General features: G+C 43.3%; 1 pseudogene; it reads left to right on the top strand.

Annotated features, from left to right (window-relative positions):
• The first annotated feature begins 795 nt into the window (after positions 1–795).
• On the top strand, positions 796–4540 carry LOC123067962 (receptor kinase-like protein Xa21; annotated as a pseudogene).
• Positions 4541–6301: the final 1761 nt, after the last annotated feature.

Raw genomic sequence — 6301 nt, 5'->3', positions numbered from 1 at the left:
CTGGAAATATACATCATGTATTAAGAGGCTTCATGTTTCATGCTTGTGGAAACATGGGAGCTTTGAGTGTTTGCTGGAGAACCGCTTACGAAAAACAGAATATTTGGTCAGAGCAGTAGGCATGACTCTAGTGCATCATTTCAGCAAAAATATTTTCACCAAACCAAACTCAACCATGGGAAATGAGGACGACTCAATTGTCCGGGCATCGTTATTGAATTTGTGATTTGACAGCTCCTACGATCTGCAGTCAGGCCAATCGTTGTAGCTGAACGAAAGCACATTGCCGTTACATACAAAATGATGGTTCCAAGCTAATTAATTTATGAGGTCTCCATCCGAACAACACTAGAACTCATACTGGGAAAAAAAATCACAATATTGAAGAAGAGAATGTTAGACCAGTGAACCGTTCCATGTCAGGTCGTATACTGAACGACGCGGAGATCACTCTCTATCCAGTTCCTGCTGAAAAGTATCGAGTAGAACTCTTGGATTCGGGGCTGGGCATGCCGCAACGATCCTGTCCAGCTCACACAGCGACAGCAGCGGTGGGCACGAAGATAAAAACTGGAACGGTAACTACTCTCTCTGTCCCATAATATAAGAGCGTTTTTAACACTAGCGTAGTGTTAAAAACGGAGGGAGTAGCTGACAAGGTTGACGGACTGGATACAGGTCCTCAGCTCCATAGCCAGTCAAGCTTAAGATAAGACATGAGGATTTCTGACCAGATGCAAGTGTGTGGACGCGATGGCGCTGTGAAAGCGCTTTTAAAACCCCTGGGACCTCAGCCAGCCGAGCTGAGCCTCCAGCGTTCCAGCCCACGCTTTATTCCCAGCTCACACACCACAGCATAACCATGCAACAGCAACAACAAAGGCTGCCGTTCTGTGCGATCCGGCGTAGCAAAGGTTCCCCACTCCCTCCTCCTCCTAATTGCTGTCGACTTTGTCTCAATTGCTGTGGGTGAGGCCGTCAGGCGTTAAACATTTCGGACAGTTTAACCCCTGTGCACTAAAAACTGGAATGGTTATCAGCATGAGTTCAACCTCTGTCCACATGAGTTCTCAACCTTTTTTTCCACTATTAGATAGTAATTTTGTGATTGTTAATCAGAGAAGGGTCACACAGTCCAACTCCATAGGTGAACATACTACCCACAGTGCTCATTTCTTCATGCTTTGCAGGTAACGGGGGGCTCATGTATGCCAATCAACCGGCGAGACGCACCATGATCCTGATACTGGCCCTGCTGGTCATTTCTGATGGAGTTGGCACTGCCACCTGCTCAACAGTCCCCGGTAACAGCACGGACATGCTCTCGTTGCTATATTTCAAGCGGGCCATCACCAACGATCCAAGGCAAGTCTTGGGCTCTTGGAACGCCAGCATCCCGCATTGCAAGTGGGAGGGGGTCAACTGCAGCCTCACACACCCAGGTCGCATCACGGAGCTGAACCTTGCCGAGCAAGGGTTGTCAGGTCCGATTTCCCCATCCCTTGGGAACCTGACGTTCCTTGAGACACTGGACCTATCCACAAATAGCTTCACTGGCGAGTTACCTCCACTCAACAGTCTCCATAGACTGCAAAAACTTTGGCTGAGTGAAAACTCTTTGCAAGGGATCATTCCAGCCACACTTACAAATAGTTCCAACCTAAATTCCTTATATCTATCTGGTAACTCCCTGATAGGTGAAATCCCCCTTAATATAGGCTTGCTTTCCAAATTATCAGAATTACAGATTGCCGAAAATAATCTCACCGGAACGATCCCACCAAGCCTGAAAAACATCAGCCAGTTAGAAGTAATCGATCTTGCAGATAATCAACTCATGGGTAGCATTCCTAATGAGATAGGGCAATTTCCGAATCTGGCAGTTTTATTACTTGGTGGTATTACCCTATCAGGTAGTATCCCAACAACCTTGCTTAATCAATCTTATCTGCAAATTTTAGACTTAAGTACCAATATGATAGGGAACACATTGCCACCTAATTTTGGTGATACCCTCCCGAGGCTCGCATGGCTCACATTGGACTATAACAAATTTGAAGGTCACATCCCAGCTTCGCTAGGTAATATTTCAGGGCTATCAACATTGGACCTATCATTCAACAAATTGACAGCTCAAGTTCCAAGTTCTCTTGGTAGGCTTGGAATGTTGAACGATCTAAACCTTCAGAATAATAAACTTGAAGCAAAGGATATTCAAAGCTGGGAATTCATAGATGCATTGAGCAATTGCACATCTCTGCAAGTTCTTGCAGTAGGTCAAAATCAGTTACAAGGAGCTATACCAAATTCTGTTAGCAACCTGTCAAGCAAACTTCAAATACTAACATTAGATAGAAACGACTTGTCAGGGACAATACCCACTAACATGGGGAATCTTAGTGGCTTAACATTACTAAACTTGCGTAGAAACAAGCTCAGCGGTTCCATTGAAGGATGGGTTGGAAAGCTGAAAAATCTAGCAATTTTAGTTCTTGATGAGAATAACTTCACTGGCCCAATACCAAACTCTATCGGTAATCTTACTAAATTGATAAAGATCTATCTAGCAAGCAATGAGTTTGAAGGTCCGATACCCTCCAGTATGTGAAACTTCACCATGCTCACAAGGTTGAACCTTAGTTATAACAATCTACAGGGTAACATTCCTAGGGAGATCTTCCACACTGGCTCCACACTGACCATATGTGCATTATCCTACAATAACTTACAAGGAACAATACCTACAGAGTTCAGTAATCTTAGGCAGCTAGTTGAGCTGTATCTTTCATCCAACAAACTTTCTGGGGAAATTCCTAGTGCTTTAGGTGAGTGTCAAGAGCTGCAGATCCTCCAAATGGACCAGAATATTCTCACAGGGGATATTCCGGAGTCTTTGAGCAATCTGAAGAGCTTGGTGGTGCTCAACTTTTCACATAACAGTCTGTCTGGATCCATTCCGACATCAATAAGTGACCTGAAATATCTGAACCAGCTAGACCTCTCTTACAACCATATTCATGGAGAAGTACCAAGAAATGGGGTATTTGAAAATGTCATGGCTGTTTCTCTCGATGGGAATTCGGGACTTTGTGGTGGAGCAGTGGATCTTCGTATGCCCACTTGCTCTGCTATTTCTCAGAGAAAAGGAAGACTGTACTACTTGGTCAGAGTATGTATCCCTTTGGTTGGCTTCACATCACTCGTATTATTCGCTTACTTTGTACTCCTGGAGAGCAAGACGCCAAGAAGAACATACTTACTGTTGCTTTCTTTTGGCAAGCATTTTCCTAGAGTTACCTACAGGGATCTAGCTCAAGCTACACAGAGCTTTTCTGAGTCAAACCTGGTTGGGAGAGGAAGCTACGGTTCAGTATATAGAGGAAAGTTAACTCAAGCAAAAATACAAGTGGCTATTAAAGTTTTTGACCTCGATGTGAGATACGCAGACAAAAGTTTCATTTCAGAATGCGAGGTTTTGAGAAGTATTCGACATCGAAATCTTGTTTCTATCTTAACAGCATGCTCAACAATAGATAATGATGGTAACACTTTCAAAGCTCTAATTTATGAGTTCATGCCAAACGGGAATTTGGACACATGGTTACACACAAAATCTGCTGGCGAAGGTCCAAGGATTTTGAGCTTAGGGCAAAGAATAAGCATCGCTGTTAATATCGCTGATGCATTGGCCTACCTGCACCATGATATCACAAGATCCATTGTCCATTGCGATTTGAAACCCAGCAATATCCTCCTGGACACTGATATGAATGCATATTTGGGTGACTTTGGCATTGCAAACCTCGTCCGTAATTCAAAGTCAACATCAGTTGGGCATTCAAGTTCAGCCTCAACTTCAGATGGCTCAATTGGATTGAAGGGAACTATAGGATATATTGCTCCAGGTATTCATCTCCACATCATATATTTGTGTGAGGCTTAATGTCTGAACATTGGCTTTTTAGATTTATATGGCACTAATCAGTTTCATTTTATATGTTTTCAGAGTATGCTCAAACTGGCCAAGCATCAACTTATGGGGACATTTACAGTTTTGGAGTTGTTCTTCTAGAGATGCTGATAGATAAGAGACCAACAGACCCTATTTTTGACAATGAACTCAACATTGTCAATTTCGCAGAGAGGAACTCTCCAGATCAGATACTGCATATCATTGATGATCATCTCCAAGAAGAGTGCAAGGGATTCATTCGTGCAACAGCGGAAGCAGGAAACGTGGTATATCAGTGCTTGGTGTCCCTTGTGCAAGTAGCTCTGTCTTGTACCCGTCTGTTCCCAAGAGAACGAATGAACATGAGAGAAGTAGCCATGAAATTGCAGGCAGCCAGAACATCATATATATGTTGGAGCAAACAAACCAGAGCAAGCTATGCCACACTAGAGTGATTTGGCAAGTGAGATTGCACTTGTCACGATTAACTCATGCGATTTGCAATGTCCCATCGAGTTTGTATAAATCGAGTCGGTATTTTTTAATAAAGATAATTTGTATTGACTATTAATGCCGCATCGAGTCTATACAACTTTAAGAGCTCACACCCAGCCTCTATAAATCGTGTTGGTATGAATTCAATAAATTAGCCATGAGTAAAATGCGGACATTGACACAATATTCTGCTATTAGTACAACTAGCAAGACTTGCGTCGCACTTTCAAGAGTTGAGAGGATGCTATTGCTACATACTGGTAGCTCTCATGAAGTTGCGTGATCTACTTCAGGACTGGGAGGACGATTTGACAGAAACTGGTGCTATGGAACAATCATCACAGGAAATAAACATTTTTTTACAGCACTGAAATATATTTGTGCCAATACTTCTTGAAAGCAATACACTAGAAAAAGAAACCTTTAACAATGCACAGCACATCTATATTTATGTTTTACAAACTAAGCAGGACAGAAAGGGAGCCATATACTATTTAAGAGCACAAAAACAGAAATGAGCAGAAACTAGCAGCCCCGAAATATTGCAGATACATAAATGAAAATTACCAGTGAGCATAACTGAACACAGAATCTTCCTGAATCCTGGCCAAAAAGGATTTACCAGGAGCATGAGCAAAACACAAGCACTAACTACCTGTGGTGCTCCATATTGACAAAAAAAGACATGAAGTTTCAGCATGTTACACGCCAAGCATGAAAATTGCAGCCCGGTTTTTTACCAGAAATGTCTTATCACTATGCTTCAAACATGAAAATATACTTTAAGTTGAGTTCACCTTTTCCTCTACTCTAACATCCTGATTACTGGGCAATGCAAAAGATGAAAAAACAAAAGGTGATCTCAAGGTCTTTACATCTTATGAGTTATATCCGGAGAACATTTCAAGATTTTAGTTTATCTGAATCTTGTATAAGGAACTAGAAATGAACTAGTGCTCCTGAAAATAGCATATGAGACTATGTCACCATGACATGTAGCAGCTTGAAATAACATATTGGAAATTTGGAACTATAGGTCAGGAGGCCAGCGGCAACAACACCGTACTGAAAATGGGAACTGGTACTCCTGAAAATAGCGGCCATGCCACATAGTTGATTTAGGACGATTCTATAGTTATTTGAAGTACATTGCTCATATGCACATTTCCATTGGAAAAACACCACTTTTCAATCAATCGTCGGTGGCAAAAACCTGGCTGTATTAATGGAGCAATTTTTTTATTCCTACAACTATATACCACTATCCCTGTACCAGAAACTTGATGACACAGTTTCAAAAAAAATAAAAATTGATGACACTCCTGCTGAAGCCTATAGTTATAAATCCGTGAAAATCGCACTCAACTACCGATGTGGGACTAAAGAGATGCAATGTACTGCAGACTGCACAGTTCCTCTTACCCGTGTGGACGCCGGCGCCTCACACCGCCGCGAACGCATCTCCCCCACGGCGATGGAAGGATGGGAAATTATCCCGTTCGCCGCCTGCGCGCGCTAGCTCCATATCCTCATCCTCCGTCTCCGGTCGCCGGCAATCGATCTGCACCCTCGCCGCCTCCGCGCCAAGAGAAGGCATCGGCGCAGGAATCTGGCGAGAACTATTTGCTTATAAGTGTTGCCTGGGGAGAGATGAGGAGGCGGAGGGAGGGATGGGGCCGGCCGCCGTTGTGTTTGCGGTTGTTCCGGGAGGCTCGTCGGAGGGGATCGAAGACGAACAGGTCGACGACGAGTGTAGTTTTTTTTTTAGACAACGACGACGAGTGTAACTGCCCATACCTTGGGTGCTGTTTACCGGCCCGGTCCACTGGTATGTAGCTGGCCTGAGAGACACAT

The sequence above is a fragment of the Triticum aestivum genome, chromosome 1A, assembly GCF_018294505.1.
Source record: "Triticum aestivum cultivar Chinese Spring chromosome 1A, IWGSC CS RefSeq v2.1, whole genome shotgun sequence".
In the NCBI taxonomy this organism is placed as follows: domain Eukaryota; kingdom Viridiplantae; phylum Streptophyta; class Magnoliopsida; order Poales; family Poaceae; genus Triticum; species Triticum aestivum.
This window is presented reverse-complemented; position numbering and strand designations above follow the sequence as displayed.